Consider the following 20,752-nt stretch of genomic DNA (forward strand, 5'->3'; position numbering starts at 1 on the left):
CGTAGGATCCGCACACGCGAGCACACGTCCCCGGTCGGCCGGACGTCCACGTTCGAGAACCAGCAAGCTCTGCAGCCCTCAAGCCTCTTGGTGGAGCCCATGAGCTCTACCTGATCTTACAAGAGGGAGCTGATGAAATCCGTTCGACAGCTGAGGACGCGGAGGATCGGAGAGATGAGAAGACCTCACCTAAAGACGCACAAGGTGAATGGCAACGTCAGAATTCAAACCAACGTCTATGGGCCTTGAATTCCCATGCTTTTTTCACTGCACCATCCTGTCCACTCAAGAAAGCAGTAGCGGTGGAACTGGAACACTGTGTAACTTCTAAATAGATCCTCTCGTTTCAACCTCATTAACAGCCTGATGGCATAGGCTCTCTGATCCCCCCCTTTTACAGGGGAAAGAAGTGAAGCTCGATGATTTACGTGACTGGCTGATCCTGAACTTAGAATCTTATCTTGTTCCTTCTCCCTCTTTGCAACACTGCCTCCTTCTTTACCTTAACACTATTTACCTTTATTTTTATCTTAATATTTATTTTGTTATTTACTTTATACACTTAGAACGGATGATAGAAAATGAAGAGAATGCACATTTAATGGAAGTCAGCAACTTTCTACATTTGAAGTTTTAAATATATGAATCTAATGCATTTATTATCACAACTCTGTGCTCTTCTTCACCAAACAGGCAGTTAGATGTGGGGAACTGCCCTACCGTCATTTTGTTCTTTTACAAAATGCTTGACGCAAAAGCCTTGCCACCAAATTAAAGATAATTTACTTAACTAATAGTGAGATGTACTTACACCCTCATGTCCCACCAAATTCAAGGGATGACACTGCCATGGAGAACACAAAAAGAAAACAACAGCAAAAGTGGCTTTTACTGTTCTGCTCTCACTGGGAGTTTCTTCATCGTTATCTTCCAAAGAAGCCAGAAATGTTCAGACAACTCTCTGTTCACCTTTCTCTTCCCCATTAAGCCCAAAAGACTATCTCTTGCTCATGTGATTGTTGTGTTAACTCCATTCCCTAAGTCAAGCAGATCCAGCCTGACTGCACACCTTTCATCCAAAGAATTACCTCGGAGCCCCCTGACACTTAGAGGGGCAAATATGAGTAACTATTTACAGGCATTCCTGAATTAATAAATAAAATGGCTTTAATATTTAGAAACCACTCCCTGTCAGTACCCCAGGCCTCACAGAGGTTGTCAGGGCACAACCCTACAACAGAGCAAAACATACTCCCCAGACTCCCTCGGCCGGTCTTTGATGCCTGCCCTCTGGCACATTCCTTAGCATGACAGGTATGTTTTATGATGGCTTAAAATACACATGCGAGAGACTGTGGCTTGGTAAAACCTATTAACATTTCTAAATCACTTTGTGTTGGCAGACTGTCATGTTTACCTCTAAGGTAGACCAACCTGATGATCTCCTGATATCTGCAGGAAAGACTACACAGGGACCCACCCCAAAAAGCAAAAAAAGAAGTCAGGATTCAAATACAGAACCCTGAAGAGTTGACTGCTACACATTCCCTCACCTTGTTGAAGAACAAGGCAGAAGACACCAAGATTCAACTCATATATTAACCAGGGAGCCTCAAACAGAAGAAATATTTGCTCCGTGGGCATAAGCCACACTTCTAATCCTGGGCTAGGCGCTTTACATCTGGGTGTGCCTCACCTTAAACACCTATGAAAGAATGTGGCCGGCCGGGTACACCTTTATCCCAGCCACTATTAAAAACAATCCCTGCTATATATTCCATAGGACGCCATCCAGAACACACAGAGAAATAAAAAGTACACTGCACACCAAATGCACAGATAATGCAGTTTGTATAATAAACAAAAACACATGAAGTACTGGGAAAGAACGTAAATTCCCTAAAACAATTAACCATTAGGGCCACAGAGAGGTGACATTACACAGAACTCTCACTCTGTATTTTATACATTTCTAAAGTGTTGTAACGTTTTACAATCACCTTAGATTACTTTTGCAAATAAAGATTAGCTTAAAATGGATTAGCTACTAAAAATGGTATGTCAGAAGCAACATCTGCCAATCGGGCAGTGTATCTCCTAGAAAATACCGATTTTTTAAGGTTTTTTAAGCTATTTAAGCCTTCAATTTGCAAGAAACTTGCTAGGTAAGGTAGCCACAAAAACTTGAAAGAAAATTGGTCTGAAAAGTCAATGTCATGACATAAAATATTGAATGGGGGGGGGGGGTGCCAGAGGGGGGTGTGGTGCTCTAGAGTAAAAGAGATGTAGGACTTATAAAAACAAAATGCAATATGTGAACTTCAATCAAATCCAGGGTTAAAAAGATACCTATAAAAGACATGAGGCAATTAGGGAAATTTGAAATAGGGAACAGAAATGAGATGATATTAGTGGATCACCAATAAATTTCTTGGTTTTTTTTTTTTTTTAGAGACAGGGAGTGCATAAGCAGTGGAGAAGAGCAGAGAGAGAGAGAGAGAGAGAGAGAGAGGGAACCTCAAGCAGGCTCTATGCTCTCAGTGCAGAGCCCAACACAGGGCTTGACCCCACCACCTTGAGATCATGACCTGAGACGAAATCAAGAGTCAGATGCTCAATCGATGGAGCCGCCCAGGCGCCCCTCTTCTGTTATTGATAGTAGAATTGTGCTTGTGTAAACGGAATGCTTTAGGAGATGGCAGTGGGTATATCTAGGGGTAAAAATGTCATATTATCTATAATTTACTTACAAATGGCTAAAAACCCAATGCATACATATACAGATTCAGAGTCGAACAAACATGACAAAACATTAATAGTTGTTAAATCTGGATGGTGGGCATACAGATATCCACTGCACTGTTCTTTCAGCTTTTCTGTATACCTAAAAATGTTCGTAATCAAAGGAACAACAACAAAAAAACAAAACAAAAGGCAACCCTCAATACCGGTACTAAACATAGTCCTTACAGCTTGGTTTAAAATGCAGCTGGCTCTTTCTATGGACTTCTCTAATCCCTCCCTTTCTTTGTCTGAACTCCCACATCATTTCTGCCTATTGTAACATAGCAATCAAACTTGTGTTAATAGTATTAGCAAGGCTGACTCTAAACTCTTCCAGAACTAGAGACATGTTTTCTCCGTCTTTAACACCCACATCTTTCACCTAAATTAAAAGTTCATGGCATTTATGCCCAGAACTCGTGCGGTTGGAGGGTTGTGCTTCTGGAAAGAATTGCCAGGTGCTCATTTAAGACACCCCTTGCTTCTAGGATGGGTCACACCTAAATGATTCCAGGTAAACCATCTGTGTGACACTAATCTGTAAGAATAGGGTTAGAGGAGATGATCTGTTAGTCCCTTTCAGTGTTAACATTTTGATAGTCTATGAATTATCTGCCGTGTTTTTAAAAATGTTTATTTATTTTGAGGGAGAACACACATGCACATGTGCAGGGGAGAGGCAGAGAGAGAGAGAGAGAGAGAGAGTGAGTCCAAGCAGGCTCCACTCTGGGCTCTATCCCTTGAACCGTGAGATCACGACCTGAGTGGAAATCAAGAGTCTGACCCTTCACTGAGCCACCCAGGCCTCCCCTAACCGCCATGTTTAAGCTCTCAAAGAATCCATAGCACTTGTATCATGAGTCCATCTCCTAACTATTTACAAAGGCACACAGTTCTACAATACACGTGACCCAGCACCGTCTGGGTTTTAAGCCTCCTTCCTCTGCTTTGTCCTTGATAGACAGAGAGAGGGAGGATTAAGATATGCTACCAGACAGGAGCACCTGGGTGGCTCAGTGGATTAAGCGTCAGACTTCAGCTTAATGATCTCGCGGTTTGTGAGTCCGAGCCCCGCGTCGGGCTCTGTGCTGACAGCTCAGAGCCTGGAGCCTGCTTCGGGTTCTGTGTCTCCCCCTCTCTCTGCCCCTCCCCCACTCACACCATGTCTCTCTCTCAAAAATAAATAAACATTAAAAAAAAAAAAAAGATATGTTACCAGACGGGAAACTGGATGTGAAGTCTATCACAAACAAGGCCTCTCTGGGACTCCAACGACTTTCCCTGTGTGGCTCTCAGGGGCCACATCATATTCACTTCATCACATGAACATTGTAAAACCTAGAACAAAATGCCAAATTCTCATAAAAAGGTCACACGCTTATGAAACTGTAGATTTTCCTGATGATACTGGATTTCCAAAAGAGCTCAAACTAGGGGGTCGTCAATTCTATTTGCCAGAAGATTTGGTTTTGTTTAATGGAAAACTCTTTTAAAGACTGAAGTCACTGAAAGGATGAGTTTTATTTGTCCCCTCTTCAAGAACATATCAAGTAAATAAGGGCAAGCTGCAAATGTTGCTTCCATTCATGGAAGTTTAAGGAAACAGACTCTTTTCTTGGTTAGTACAGATAGTAAAGCCGGTAGTGCTGACTCACGATGTTTTTTTGTTTTTTTTTTTTCAAGACAAACAGCCTCTTATTCTAATTTCCAAACATCATCTGCTGATCCTCTTTTTCACAGATGTAGCTTAGTGAGAAAAGTAGCATCGGATAAAAGAGTTAGACCCCAGCCCTTTAGTGACGAGAGTCACCGGGAGTAAGAAGCAAATGTGAAGGGTGGCCTGGGTGGCTCAGTCGGTTGGGCGTCGGACTCTTGATTTCAGCTCAGGTCAGGATCTCATGGTTCATGGGACTGAGCCCCACATCAGGCTCTGCGCTGACAGTGCAGAGCCTGCTTGGGATTCTCTCTCTCTCTCCCTCTCTCTGTCCCTCTCCTACTGACTGTCTCTCTCTCAAATAAACATTAAAAAAAAAAAAAAGAAGAAGAAGCAAATGTGAAAAAAAAAAGGACAAGGAAAGTACCAACAACTCTGACCTCTCCAGCTCGGTGGGTCTTTGTCTGAAGGGATTGGAAGTGCATGTTAAAGGCTCCCCCGAAAGGAAGGACACCCATGTGACAGAAGGAGTGAAGTCAGGGGCACAGAAGGTCCTCTCTAAGAACCAAAGTTAGCTCAGGGAAGGAAACATGTGCACATCTTCCTGCAGGAACTGGCCTAAGTGCACACCCAGCAACTTAACCTTTCCCTGCCTCAGTTTACTCATCTGTGAAGATAATACCCACTCTGCCCATCTGCGAGAAGTAAATGAGAAAATGCTTCTGTGGAGCACTCAGTGGCTATAAAGGTCCCCTTCCTCTTCCCCCTCATACAGTAAGCCCAGTTTGCTCAAAGGATAGCAAAGCAGCTGTGGAAAGGACCGGAGTACGTGACCACCTAAAGTCTTAAAAACAAAAAAACAGGCAAAGCAGAGAACACAGAGTTGAATGCAAAGCGATGACAAGTCCAAGGGTAGAACCGTGCATTGTCCCAGCACTCCACCTTGTCATCCTCCAGTGTACCGTCACCTAGAGCAGAAAGGAGCCAATCATTAGAAGAAACACTCCCATACAGAGCCCAGCCTAAGTGGGTAAGAAGGTTGCGGCCTTTTCCTTATCTTAGTCAATAACAAGCTTACAGTGTCTGGTGTGAGGCAGCTGTTCTTTTTTTCAGTGGAAATTGATTCCCAATTGCTGTGGGTCTTAGAATCCAAATGGCTGCATCTCTACAGCTGATGGCATAGCACAGTCTCCCTCACCCCAGAGAAACTCCCGTGTGTGTCTCAGCTCCCCAACAAGAATCTTTTTTTCTTTTTTTTTTTTTTTAACATCTATTAATTGTTGAGAGAGAGAGAGACAGCACGAGTCGGGGAGGGGCAAAGAGAGAGGGAGACACAAAATCTGAAGCAGCTCCAGGCTCTGGGCTGTCAGCACAGGGTCTGATGCGGGGCTCGAACCCACGAACCGTGAGATCATGACCTGAGCCGAAGCAGGACGTTTAACCGACTGAGCCACCCAGGCGTCCCTACCACAAGAATTTTGAAGGGAGACAGCTATGTCAGGTTTAGATTTGTAGTCACCTTTGGATGTGGCAGGGCGTTAAATAAATATTTGTCACTATGATGAAAGAAAGAATGAATTCTGAAAGGGTTGAGTTTTTGAGGCCAAGGTAGGGCAGGGGCCTCCAGGTGACCTCAGTGGCACCTAAGGAATTTGGAGCCTTAGATAGATCTGACATGCGAGGGTGTGAGAAAGGCTAAAAAGTGCAGAGAAGAGGGATGAGAAGTTATTCAGCTCACTGGTGCTCTTTGGGGGTAAAAAATTGAACCCACACTTCTATAAGAACATTCCCACCCAAGCCTGTCTTTTCCAGCCCTTGATGTGTCTTAGACTGGGCGTGGTCTCAAAGACCAGAGAGATGCTACATCCCATGGAAGTTCTTTGCCAAAACAACAAGGGAATTACTGATGTGATAAAGAATCCCAGTGTGCCCACGATTGCCCAAAGCAATTTGTAGGGATATTTGCTCTGTAAACACACTTTAAGGGCCTTTCATAGAATAAGTTACAGCAGAAGAGGACAGGACATACAGAGAAGCTTCAAAGTCACTTCTAAAACTCATTCCTGACCGATCAGCTTCCTAAGAAGATCTAATATGTAAGTTTCCATCTTCTAACAATCAGCTGTGGATTTCCAGCACCTTGTACTTTCTTTTTTCCCCCTAAACATATCAACAAAACACCTGCCAAACGGAAAACACAGAGCAAAGCCAGCTTTCTCATAGAAAAGTCAGTCGGCTGATCTAATAAATTTTAAATATGATGAGTAAGAAGTGGAGAGACCTTTCATAATATCAACCAAAGACAGCTTAATCCCCTTTACTAAATTACCTGTACTAAATTTCTTTAGGGAAAAGACAGGAATTAAAATCCAAATCTTAAACGCGGTCATCTTTTTATTTCCCATGCTATATTATGTACGCTTACTTCCGAAATCTGAACATAAGTTCTGAAATCACGAACATAAGCTAACTGCTGTTCCACTGCATTCTATATTTACTAACAGTCTCTGGCATTTTTCCAGCATTCCATATTACTACAACTCCCAAGCACACCTCACAGAACTATGTAACCCTGGTCTGGGTGTGAGAAAGGAAAAAATGATGCAATGAGTCCATCCTGTGTATAAACACGCATGAGGCACAGCTCAGTTTTAAAAAGTACTATGTCATTTTTCTGAGGAGAGTTTTAAAAAGGGGTAGAAGGGGGGCGCCTGGGTGGCGCACTCGGTTAAGCGTCCGACTTCAGCCAGGTCACGATCTCGCGGTCCGTGAGTTCGAGCCCCGCGTCGGGCTCTGGGCTGGTGGCTCGGAGCCTGGAGCCTGTTTCCGATTCTGTGTCTCCCTCTCTCTCTGCCCCTCCCCCGTTCATGCTCTGTCTCTCTCTGTCCCAAAAATAAATAAACGTTGAAAAAAAAAAAGGGGGTGGAAGGGCATGAGGAAAAAAGAGTATTGGAAAATGGGAAATGCTTTCTCCGATTCCCCCTTCAAGACCGGCAGAGAGGAAGGTAGTTCGTTTTGGTGAAAATTAGAGTTAGTTTCTTCTATAAATGTTAGTGCTATAGAATACCCAGATTACATCCATACATTGCATTACTCGAAGCCAAGCAAAATGTTGTGTGAGGTTTACAACACAAGCCCCTAACTTTTAGTTGCTAAATAACTACAAAAACAAATGCAGAATGTCCACGTTTTTGAATTTCTTCCTTTTCCTCCCGCTAACTCAACTTCAAACATTCAGTGGTGGGATGGAGAGAAATTTGTCGAAATCTGGAGCTGCACTGCAAGTCAGAACAAAGATTCCTGCTACAGGACCCCATCACAGCGGTACCTCACCTCCACGAAAAATGGCTACATAGCAACTACATGTGTGCAGAATGTCTCCGAAAACCAGGAAATGGAGGCAAACATCCTCTGAGCAATCAAATATCATGAAGTCCTTATTAATGCTCTGCTCAGGAAACAAACAAACACAAACCACCCTCACAGTGCATTTACTCTGACTTTATATACCTTACATACCTTGCTTCTTAGCCCTTAGCAGACTGAAAGGAGATAAAGAAAAGTATGCTGGCAGGGAACAGAGAGGCAATGAGGGAGGCAGACTATAAAATTAAGCATTCCACAGCATGGAAGATAGTATCGAAAGTACCCTGTGGTAAATATGGATGACGGAATAACACCCAGCATATTTTGCTTAAGATGGCAGTAAAGAAATATACTTGTAAAGAGTGTAACTTGTAAACTTGTAAACTCCCATCCATAGTGGTTAAAAATAACCAAAAAAAAAAAAAAAAAAAAAGTGGTTCTTGAGTGGTAAAGCTTCTATTACCTGGAATCCCAACTCCCCCACCCCAAGCAGTGGTTCTCTGTTGTTTATTCCTGCTCTAATACTCAGAGCAAAGCAGTTTGGTGAAGAATCAAAGGCTGCATTTTTGACTGTTGGGGGGGAAGGGCAACGATCTGTGAGGACCAGCAGTTTGAAAAAGCCCCCCACAGGTAACTGCTGAAAAAAAATCATTACCCCATCCCCCACTTTGAGGATCACCGCCCTGAGGTCTCTAGAGAGACATGATCTTCCCACAGGAAGGATCTCAAGACATGAAAGCTTTCATTATTGACTTCACTGAGACTCTTAAGGCATTCAAAGCACATCTTGAATATTTTATAGATAAAATAATATGTTGTCTGGAATGTACTCAAAAATAACAGGACTGGGGTGGGTGTGGGGGGGCGTCTGAGCGGCTCAGTGGGTTAAGCATCTGACTTCGGCTCAGGTCATAACCTCATGGTTCGTGAGTTCAAGCCCCGCATCGGGCTCGCTGCTGTCAGCACAGAGCCCACTTTGGATCCTCGGTCCCCTTCTCCCTTTCTGAACCCGCCCCCCGCTTGCACTGTCTCTCTCAAAATAAATAAATAAACTTAAAAAAATATAATGGGAAGGGGACACTGTGGGGGTCCGGGTAAAGCAATATTGGCCACGTAGTTGCCAGCTGCGGTTGGTGGCAGACAAGGCTCATACCTTTCCTTATGGTTTTGTATGCGTTTGAAATTTCCCACATTAAAAAGTTGTTTTTTCTTTCTTTCTTTCTTTTTTTTTTTTTAATAAAGAAGTCTTTCTTAAATGGCACTTCGTAAAGCAACCTGGCAAAAATCCTCCACTCTGTGGAGCTATGTTACAGAGAAAGGGGGTCAGAATTCTTCCTCCATGTAACCCCTCCTGCCCCTCCAAAAGAAAACTTACATTTAACTAGATCAAATTGAGAGTGAGCATTTCTCATTTCATTGTTAAAAGATGGCAATAGGGGCGCCTGGGTGGCGCAGTCGGTTAAGCGTCCGACTTCAGCCAGGTCACGATCTCGCGGTCCGTGAGTTCGAGCCCCGCGTCAGGCTCTGGGCTGATGGCTCGGAGCCTGGAGCCTGTTTCCGATTCTGTGTCTCCCTCTCTCTCTGCCCCTCCCCCGTTCATGCTCTGTCTCTCTCTGTCCCAAAAATAAATAAAAAACGTTGAAAAAAAAATTTAAAAAAAAAAAAAAAAAAAAAAAAAAAAAAAAAAAAGATGGCAATAAAAATTCTTTTTGCAGGGAAAGTTGACAGGCTGGATAAAAGTACAAAGAACAACCAATGGGCAGAGGGGAAGGGATTCCTCCTGCCCAACCTGCTTAATCGACTGTATCAGAGCACCTGACTCTGGCTTACTTCTCTGATGAGCTTTCTCTGTCTATTCACGCCAGGAATGCTTTGTCCTACGACACTCCACCCTTCTTTGAGAGACAGTAGAATCTGCAACTCTCCAAATCCAGTTCTTTCTGGTGTCAGTGTCTACACCCACAGTGATGTGCGTCCTGGAATGTCACAGCTAATCATAGCCGGGAAGTAGAATGGGAGAGTCCTGTGAGTGTTGGAACACCAAGAAGGCAATAGCGAGCACCTCCATTTTTAAAGCAGATACGATGACAGAGGCATTTTCCTGAGCATTATCTCCAATGGTCTTATGAGACGGTGATTCCTAATGCCCCCATTTTTACAGACGACGGCACCAACTCTGGAGAGGTTAAGACCTTGCCCAAGATCACACAGTTACTAAGGATACCACCTGACCCCACGTTCTTACTCAATGAACCATGTTAAAATACCCAGAAAGGGGGTAGGAAACGACCTGGTGATATGAAAATAACAATGACAACAGCAAACAACCACATTCTATAAGGAAGGCTTCAATATGCCATCTGCAGTCTATCTTTGCTCAGCCCGAGTGGACTCGATCCGGACATGGCAGAAATGGATCCTGAGGCCGGTGACTCAATTTCAGTCCCAGGATGTTCTATCCAGACGGCATGGCAGCAGAATCAGGGTCTTATCCCTGCCACAGCACCCCATACCTCCTCCCCCCAACCCAGTGCCTCTTACCTAGACAACTTTCCGTCTACGGTTCCAGTGTGTGCAGCAGAGAGGGATAATCCCAGCACATCAATACAAGCTCTTCAAAAACCAATTTGAAAAACACAGTTACAAGAGCAACTGGAGAGGTTTTCCAGCCTGTTCATATGACTCACTCATCAAAACGAAAGAAATTCGCTGAAGGTAAACATACCTCCAGCCTGCTTCATTCACCCTCCTCTGGGATGTGCACCCTAATGGGGACAGAGCTGACCAAGAGAGGGGTTCTTTGTGAAAGGCTGTTACAAGTGACCTCCCTTAGCAAAGTTTTCCACACCTCCCTCTCCCGTTTCCTTCCTGTCCATGCCTGAATTCCCTCAACTCCCCTTGCGTGTCCAGAACTTTCAGATGGGAGGACTCACCCGTGTCACTTCCTATCCAAACAGAAGCAGCAGCCACGCAATCTCTGCCAACTCTCTTCAAGGGGGTCTATGCAGCCAGTGCCCAGCTTCCCTGGGTACGTCGCCATGTTCCTTGGTCTCTCTGGCCCCATCAGTGAGCCTCACTCTGATGTGGAGTGATTTCCCTGCATCAGCCACTTACAGGCTGTATAACCATAGCTCAGAGGCTGCCTCCCTTTCTGCATTTATACTATGGGGGTGGTAACAATACCCACCAGGTGCAGCTGCGGGACTACACCCGTTGGTAACATATCAAGGGCTGGCACAGAGTCTGGCACATGGTGAGCACTATTTGTATGTTTGCAGTCACTGTCATTATTGTTGCTGTTTCACTGAATACTGCAGGAAGCCCAAGGAAACACAGACTGCCAACGTTCGCAAGTGTATGAATCGCTTTCCAACAAGCCAGCGTTTGTAGAATTTCAAAAGCTAAGGCTATTTGTCACAAGGAGGCGAAGCATGAATACAAGACCCCTAGGTCTCACTGACTGGGAACCACGGACAGGATGCACAGTGGGCTCCAGAGACCGGGACCAAGTCAGTGAGTCAGGAATACAACCCAGCGGGTTCTGAACTGTTAACGACGCAATCACTTCCCCGGAGCCAAGTAGCTGAATCAGAGGGGGGGAAAGAATGGCAACAGGTAGGAGCCAGTATCAGCTGCTACCGAGTTGCATGCTCCCCACTGGTGTAAGCAACTGTCCATCACTGATGGGAGAAAACAAAGCTTCTAAACAGCGATGCCCATGCTACCGGCTGGCACCCAGGCGATAAACAGACAAGCACACGTGCACAGACACGCACAGGAAGCCCATCGTAATTGTCCCTTCTTCCCTCGGTCCCCTGCCTATGAGACCCACACACACAACCCAAGTGGGTTCTTGGAAAAAACTCGTGCTGTACATTAAGTAGCCCTCAGTGACATGACAGAGAAATGCACCTGTTGCCAGCACGGTCACTTGGCTGTCATAAAAACACTGTTAGCATGCTAACATTCCCGCTACCGTTAGTGACCTCAGACCTGAAGATGTGCTCAGTGGCCTGCATCAGCGCTGAGCAAGCCGGGGCCTCTAGAGACACTGCTGCCCATGGGGAGGGCTCTCCCCCTGGGCAGGGAATGACTGCAGCCCGGTAGGGGGTGGGCGGAGGAAGGAACAGGAGCGAAAACGTCAAGTGCTTCGGTTCCCGGGTCGGACTCTTCGTTCTTAAAAGCTGAGAAACTTAAATTTGTACAATATCTAACAAAGCCATATCTAATAAATACGGCGAGTGCTACGCAGGGTAAACGTAATTCAAGAGGCTCCCTTTGCTCTCTTGACTTACACCTATGTTTCAGAATATTAAGGATTTCAAATCTCCCTGCAAACAAACCCTGTCTGCCGAAATCTTGGTACAGAAGCAAAAATATTGCTGGGAAAAGAAAATGCGTATCTATCCTTCAACTAGATGGTGAGAAGCCAGGAACCAACAACGCTTTTACAGCTTTTATCACCCCAAATCCCTTTGCACTATAATTAACGCACACTCTAACTCAGCAATGCCACTTTATTTTTTTTTTTTAATTTTTTTTTCAACGTTTATTTATTTTTGGGACAGAGAGAGACAGAGCATGAATGGGGGAGGGGCAGAGAGAGAGGGAGCACAGAATCGGAAACAGGCTCCAGGCTCCGAGCCATCAGCCCAGAGCCTGACGCGGGGCTCGAACTCACGGACCGCGAGATCGTGACCTGGCTGAAGTTGGGCGCTTAACCGACTGCGCCACCCAGGCGCCCCTAGCAATGCCACTTTAAAAGCAATGGGTCTTAAGGGTCGCGTATAAGGATGGTGCAGTAAACATCATCTGTAGTAGAGGGTGGGGGCCTAAAAACGACCTGCATATCTATGACGGAATTACGTTTGAATGCACTCTGGCATAGCCACATGATTTAGGGCATTATGCTGTTATTAAAAATCAGCTAAATCTTTAGCTATGAACTCAGAGCAACAACCGTCAAAAATTCAGTAACTACCAGCTTGTTGGAAAAGCTGCAGAGTAAGGCATGCAGACCCAAAGCGAAGCCAGTCATCTTGTATGTGTTTGTGCCTACATGAGCTTGGAGAAAGGATGGAACAGGTCCATCCTCAGAGGGATAAAAGGTAGAGCACACATCTACTTTGTCAATATGCAATCTTTGGAGTATTAACACTGTGTTAAACAAAAACCTATTATTTAAAAAAATTTTTAAGATTTATTTATTTTTGAGAGAGAGAGAAAGAGAAAGAGACAGAGCATGAGCAGGGGAGGGGCAGAGAGAGAGGAAGACAGAGAATCTGAAGCAGGCTCCAGGCTCCGAGCTGTCAGCACAGAGCCCGATGCGGGGCTCGAACCCACGAACCGTGAGATCATGACCTGAGCTGAAGTCGGACACTTAACTGACTGAGCCACCCAGGTGCCCCAAGAACTATTATTTTAAATACTGCTTCTCCTAAATACTAGATATAAAAACATTGAGGAGAAGTCTTCCTTCAGTATTATATCAGTCATCACTGACCATTTCAGCTCTAAGATCATCTGAGTGGTTGCTATGTGTCAGAATTATGCTAGACTATTGCACGCACTGTATCATCTAACCCTCACAATCCCAGCTTACGGATAAGGAAACAGACTACATAACCTGGCCAAAGTTCCAAAGCAAGCAGGTGGCAGAGATGGGCTCCAAAGCCCAGTTTTTACAATTAGATGATACACATAGTAAGATACACATTGATCATATATGCCCCCTTCATAAATAACAATGCTTAGAACACAAATCTCATTAACCATTTGCTTTTAGCACCACATAAATCATACCTTGACTAAGAGCAAAAGCAAAAATAAAAAAAAATCACTTGAGATCAAGCATTCCTTTTCGAAATTGGAATTAAAACTACTTAAACCCTGGAGTGCCTGGGTGGCTCAGCTGGTGAAGCGTCAGACTTCAGCTCAGGTCAAGATCTCATGGTTTTTGAGTTCAAGCCCCGCACTGGGCCCTGTGCTGACAGCTCAGGGCCTGGAGTCTGCTTCAAATTCTGTGTCTCTCCCTCTCTCAGCCCCCTCCCCCGCTCATGCTCTGTCTCTCTCTCTCTCAAAAATAAATAAACATTGATTAAAAAAAAAAAAAGCCACTTAAACCCTGGGACTTCCCTGAGTTTCCATTCTTTTGAATTATTAAGCCTAGAGAGGCCATTCTTCTTCTTTTTTCTTTTTTTTAGAGTTTATTTATTTGAGAGAAAGAGAGAGAGAACAAATAGCAGAGGGGCAGAGAGAGAGGGTGAGAGAGAATCCCAAGCAAGCTCCACACTGTCAAAGCAGAGCCCAACTTGTGGTTCAATCCACTGAACCCACAAAATCATGACCTGAGCTAAAATCAACAGTCAGACACTCAACCGACTGAGCCACCCAGGTGCCCCTCCTTTTCTACTTTAACTAAAAATTTTAATCGTCTTTACTGAATTGAAAATTATAGGAAACTATGAGGAAAAAACAAAAATCACCCCAAATGTCACCACCTAGACATGACCAATTTAAAACTTTTGCATATTTTATCCCATTCTTTTAAGTATATTTTAAATTTGTTGACATAGCTGGGATTGTACTATGGTGTTTGACATCTTTCATTCTTTCTGATTGCTACTTATTACTTTCCCATATTACTGAAACTTATCCAAAAACAAGTTTAAACTATTGCATAGTATTCTATAGCACAGACCGACATTTATCTAACTGTTCCCCGTTGCTGACATGTTAGTTTGGTTCTGATTTTTGCTATTGTTCAAAAAGATTTGCCTATACCTCTAATTCTCTCTTTAACATAGATTCTTTTTTTAATATTAAAAAAAATTGTTAACGTTTATTTATTTTTGAGAGACAGAGAGAGACAGAGCATGAGCAGGGGAGGGGCAGAGAGAGGGGGAGACACAGAATCTGAAGCAGGTTCCAGGCTCCGAGCTGTCAGCGCAGAGCCCGACGTGGGGCTCGAACTCACGAACCGTGAGATCATGACCTGAGGCTGAAGTCGGACGCTTCACCGACTCAGCCACCCAGGTGCCCCCTTTTTAAATATTTTTTAAGTTTATTTATTTATTTTGAGAGAGAGAGAGAAAGAGAGCACACAAGAGCACAAGTGGGAGAGGGGCAGAGAGAGGGAGGGAAAGAGAGAATCCCAAGCAGGCTCCGTACTATCTGCACAGAGCCCAACACAGGGCTCAAAATCACTAACCGTGAGATCGATCACAACCTGAGCCTAAATCAAGAGTCGGACACCTAATCAATTGAGCCACCAGGCACCCCTCTCTTTAGCATAGATTCTTAAGGAGGAATGCTCCCAAGTCAAAACCTGTAAGTTTTTAGACGTCTCTTACTACATACAGCTAAACTGATTCCCAAAGGACTGTCAAATGCAGAAGCTATGGTAAGTCACTATGATTTCCATTTCTTTACCTGCAAAATGCTCAAGATGATGTGTTTTCTTAAGTACTCCCGCTGAAAAGCTGCCTAATGTAGAACAGGAAGGAATCAAACTTGGAGTCAAAAGGACCAAGATCAGGTTACAGCTTTCTTCTTTCTTATTGGGTCACCTTAAGCATGGTTCCTCAGCAAGGCAGAAAAGCTTTAGGAAAGGAAAATTTCAACCCAAAAAGGACATATCGAAGTCCTAACGCGAGAGCAGGTCTGCGTGGCAGAATGGCCCCCCAAATCCGGTCTGCAATGAACAGGATCCTTTCTCTCGTTAGCTCCAGTGCTATGTCACCATGCCACAGCTTTGGGAGCAGCAGTTCTGAGGACAGCTTTTGAGAAATACCACACGCTGTCCTCCGTCAGGCAGCAACTATGGAAATTACTTGGCCTGAACATCAAATGACTGTACTTCCTTATATTTATATACCATTTCCTCAAATACTACTATTCGCTCAGCCCAGACTACTGATTGTGGGAAATCCCAAAGAACAAGTAAAGACACCCTCTCTGCCTGCCAAATGGTAGGACATGCTCGGTAAGGATAAAAACAGAGCGGCACATACACTGGGCAGCTGGGAAGAGATTCGTCCAGACAGAGGCAAGGACGAGAAGAGACAAGGAGTGGATGCAAATGCACACCGACCGTCTGGAGACCGTTCTTGGGTTCCGGATAATCTACAGAAGGTAGAAGGGGAGGTAGCAAAGGTCCGCAGCTTAAGTAGAAAAAATGAAGAGAAGTTGCCTGGGTGGTTTGGTCAGTTGGGCATTTGACTCCTGACTTTGGCTCACGTCATGATCTCATGGTCATGGGATACAGCCCTGAGCCCCTCATCGGGATCTGTGCTGACAGTGCAGAGCCTGCTTGGGATTGTCTCTCTCCCTCTCCGTCTCTCCCTCCCCTCTCCTCTTCCTCAAAAAAATTAAAAAGAAGAGTTTCCAGTGTGGAGAGATTTTCACTTGAGATTTATGTAAGTGCTCATCTTATTCTATATAAATGCAATATTTGAAGCAAAAGCAATGCAAATTCAGCACAAGGAAAGAATAAAAATGAAGACATTGTGATTTTTTTTTAATTAATGTTTATTTATTTTTGAGAGAAAGAGGGAGACAGAGAATCTGAAGCAGATTTCAAGCTCTGAGCTGTTGGCACAGAGCCCGACGTGGGGCTCAAACTCATGAACCGTAAGACCATGACCTGAGCCGAAGTTGGATGCTTAACCAACTGAGCCACCCAGGTGCCCCCAAAATATTCTCTTTATCTTACTATTACATATGATTTTTTTTAACTGTTGCATTTACGCAAACACTGGAGCCATAGTCCTTAGTCTTTGAGAGCACGGCTTCCTGTAAGTCAGATTGGTAAATGAGGATTCTGATATAGGAACTAAAGTAGACAAGTAGTAAAAAATGAAGATTTCATTCCAGTACCTGTGCCTGGACCCTCTCAAGGAAGAGTGAACTAATTTGGAAAAAAAAAAAAATGTAATGGCAGTGAGTCATTTATACACTAAGTTAGAACTTTATTTTCTTAGGTTTACTTCTTTATTTTGAGAGAGACAGAGTGTGAGCAGGGGAGGGGTAGGCAGAGGGAGAGAGAGAGAATCTCAAGCAGGCTCCACACCAGCAGCACAGAGCCCAACAGGAGGCTCGATCCCGAGAACCATGAGATCGTGACCTGAGCTGAAATTAAGAGTTGGATGCTTAACTGACTGACCCACCCAGGCGCCCCTAATTTAGAACTTTTAGATTGTGGGTGAACACATCGAATAAAAATACTCAAGATGGTCATACCTTAATAGCTTATTCCAGTAACAATCTTTACCATGTTGAAATTTCTTCTTTGTAAAATATACTTAAATCTCTATTCGTAATTGTATCTATTTCCTCCTTGAAGTCTTTCATCCTGGAAAGGGCAACTGGGAACCATCATCCCAGCATCACACCTTCATATATTTAACTCTTATTATGACACTCATTGCCTCAGATTCCCCAACATAAATATTCCTACCTTTCTTGCCTTCTCTTTTTAGGGACTAGTTCATTGCCCTGCAATCATCTATCTCTGTGGTTCCCTATTCACTCTAAATCCTTCTTGTTTTCTTTTTGTTGCAGAACAAAACTGAGACAAGTTGCATTTACAACCTAACTCATGGAGATGGGCTTCATGTTCAGCAGAAAACACAGAGCACGCATGTTGGATTTGCCCATGAAATCCTTCCTTGAACAAAAAGATCTCTCACTGGAGAAGACACCACAAGAAAAGCTAACTGTGCTCTCGTCTATGTCAGATAATGAAGACTATGACAAAGGACAAAGAACGTCTGAAGAGGGTCTAGAACACTTAGGTTTAATTCTTTGCTCTGTCTGGTTACTTGAATCCAGTCAATAGTTATAAAGCTAGAGCTGGAGGGGATGCCTGGGTGGCTCGGTTCTTTAAGCATCCCACTCTTCGTTTCGGCTCAGGTCATGATCTCTGATCTTGGGGTCGTGGCATCGAGCCCTAAGTGGGGCTCTGTGCTGAGTGTGGAGCCTGATTCTCTCTCCCCCTCTCTCTGCCTCGCCCCCACTTGCTGGCTCGCTCTCTCTCAAAATAAGTAAGTAAACATTGAAAAAAAAGAGAGCTAGAAGTTGAAAGATAATGGGGTTTCAGTGGTGAAACAAAGATGTTTTCCCAACTGAAAAATCACTTCAAATCCTGGAGAGGAACACGACACACACATTACAAGCTCCGTGTCTGATGAACAAGGGGATGTCAAAAACCCCACACCAAAAAAATACAAATATAGAAGAGAAAAATCTGGGAGAGTAAGCCAGGCAGGCCCTCTGGAAGCTTAACTTTGAGAGGCACATGGGGCCAGGTGTGGGTTTCGACCAGGTGAGGTGTCTCGTTTTTGCCAAGCGTGTAGGTTGTGAGTAGGGAAGGATGTGAAAGCCGGGGAACTGTTGGAACGTCTTGATAAGGACATGTTCCTCCTCCCAGTCCAGATGGCACAGGAAGTGAGAGGGCTCCAGGAGGGAGGTGTCCGGATGGAAAGAGAGAAGGGGGCAGGGGTGAAATATCGTGACACGACTGGCTCACGTGCAAAGTTGTGCACAAAGAGTTCTTTAAAGCAGTTGGAGGTATGTGGAGATGTTTAAAGAAAACCAAGCAAGTGAAAAGGTGAAACATTTACAAACTCAAGAGAAAACAATGTGTTCAAGAAAGAAACCCCGATCCACATACCACACTTGGCTAAGCTGTACACATTATCTGCATCGTTATACTGAACGAAAAAGGCACTGAACTGAGTCTAACCAGAGCATTTGCGCTGCTCTTCTGGAATGATTGCGGTAAGGGTGATGGGGTATCAGTGAGCCTCAGTCCTTACCTGCCGCTGCCACTGTCACCACCATTGTCCTACCTAACATTACTGAGCACTTACCAGGTTTTATGTTTTTCATGCTAAGCCCTTTAAGTGGGCCTTGTGTCTCTCCCAGGAGTCTGCCACAGAACAAAAAGCATCATGAAGGCTCCCAGATGGAGCAAAGAGGGATGTTTCTCTAGCAAGGAAAGCCTCCTTTGAATGCCCTGCAGTCAGCCTTTGGAATTGTTTCAGCAAGGAGAGAAGGAGCGTCCTGCCCGATTTCAGGAAGTCTATGACAACTGCCAGGAGCAAGTCCTTATTAGATAAGAATAGAAGAATAAAGAAGGGCCAATGGACACTGAGCTAGGAGAAGTGCACCTGAAGAGGAATGCAAAATACAACTGACCTAGACCTCCAGCTCCCCAGCCCCACCACCCAAATAATACACAAGGTTAATCCCAACGCAAGCACACATGGATCTTGTGCTGAGCCTGAACCCGTGATGGGCAGGGGCTGAAGACATCCAGCCTTTTATAGGCCCTATCCATAGATGCTGGCACCATTCCGAGCAACATGACTCAGAGGGTCAAGATTATGGTCACTAAATGTTCATGGCCAAAGCCATACCCGAATTCTGTCAGAAATTATAGTTTGCATTTCTGGAGCATTTCTTCCATACGAAACCCTGCACAGGTTATTTCTAGTACCCACATCATCAACTGTGCATAAGCATTATACCCATTTTACAGACGAGTAAACTGAAGCCTACAGACAACATACTAGCTAGCGATGGAATTCACAGTCTCACTTAGGCTGTGTAGTCTCCTATCTTCCATAATATCTTAAAGGAGCCTTTACTGTGACTTTTCTACAGAGTCTGGAGGGATACAAGGAAGCCAGTCTCTACCAATGGAAATCTAACGTGGAGCTCATGACCCACTGACCGTGTTGTATACAACTAGTTAACCGTGTGAAAAAAATAGCACCTAGGACAAGGGGAACAAAGTTGCCAGACGACCCCAAGGTCAGAAGAAAAAGAAAGAATTGAGATTAGCAGGAGTGGAAAGGGAGAAGCCCCAGTCTTCACCCAACGCGTGCCTGGTGTTTGCTCTAGACACACGCCTGGCGTTTGCCATATGTTCCTCCTCTGTTGCAACAACAGAAACAACCCCCTTGGATCCTCCCATCCCTCCTGAAAGTGAACGGAGGCCAATCTTGATACTGTGGTGCTGAAAAATAACCCAAAAATGTGGGGAAGGTCTGATATTTACATGACCAACTGGCATATCCCAAGCTTTAACTTCGGCGTTTCTCAGGAAATCTGGAAGAGCTGACCTACTGTCACCCAGAGGCACCAACCTCCTACCTGTTCATATTAATTTCTGCACTTTGGTCAAATTCTCCACAGTATCCTTTCATTCTGCCAACAGAATAATATCAGATAAACACGTGAGGGGATGAATGGGTTCATTCAGTAGATGGGGGAGGGAGGGGCAGGGAATCTTTTCATGATATATATGTATTTCAAATCGCAACACTCTCTTTAAACATCTTACAATTTTATCTGTGGTTATACTCCAATAAAGCTGAAGTTTTTAAAAAATCAAAAGAATAAATACCAGAGGGGGGAAAAAAACTATACACTTTTCTCTTTTCATGGGTTAAGTGCAGATATGAACACAAACCCCACCACACGCGCTCCCTGTAAGCCAATTCCAGTATTAAAACAAATTCAAGGGTGGCTCCTGGGTGGCTCAGTCAGTTAAGTGTTGGACTCTTGACTTCGGCCCAGGTCACGATCTCACGGTTGGTGAGTTCGAGCCCATGTCAGGCTCCATGCTACCGGGATTTCCTCTCACTCCCTCTCCTTCTGACCCTCCCCGGCTCGCGTGCGCACTTTTTCTCTCTCGAACATTAAGTAAGTAAAAAAATTTTTTTCAAAAGAGATTCATTATTGCACATATTAAAAAAAAATTTTCTTTACTGTTTCCTTTCAAGAGAGAGAGATGGACACAGAGTGCAAGCGGGGGAGGGGCAGAGAAAGAAGGAGACAGAGAATCCCCAGCAGATTCTGTGCGGTCGGCACAGAGCCTGACGTGGGGCTCAAACTCACGAACTATGAGATCGTGAGCTGAGCTGAAGTCGGACGCTTCAC

General features: G+C 44.4%; 1 protein-coding gene across 3 annotated transcripts in view; it reads right to left on the reverse strand.

The window, feature by feature from the left end:
• PTPN14 (protein tyrosine phosphatase non-receptor type 14) overlaps positions 1-20,752 on the reverse strand; it is a 174,276-nt gene that overhangs the window by 102,290 nt on the left and 51,234 nt on the right. The window contains exon 1 of one of the 3 annotated variants that reach the window (XM_086694539.1): positions 10,346-11,271. The exons of the other annotated variants lie outside the window; for them this stretch is intronic. The gene's annotated coding sequence lies outside the window, so the exon portion shown is untranslated. Of the gene's footprint in view, positions 1-10,345; positions 11,272-20,752 lie in introns of those variants that run through there. 3 annotated transcript variants of the gene reach the window in all.

This window comes from Puma concolor, chromosome E4 (assembly GCF_028749965.1).
Source record: "Puma concolor isolate L17-30 chromosome E4, mPumCon1.1.hap2, whole genome shotgun sequence".
Taxonomy (NCBI): domain Eukaryota; kingdom Metazoa; phylum Chordata; class Mammalia; order Carnivora; family Felidae; genus Puma; species Puma concolor.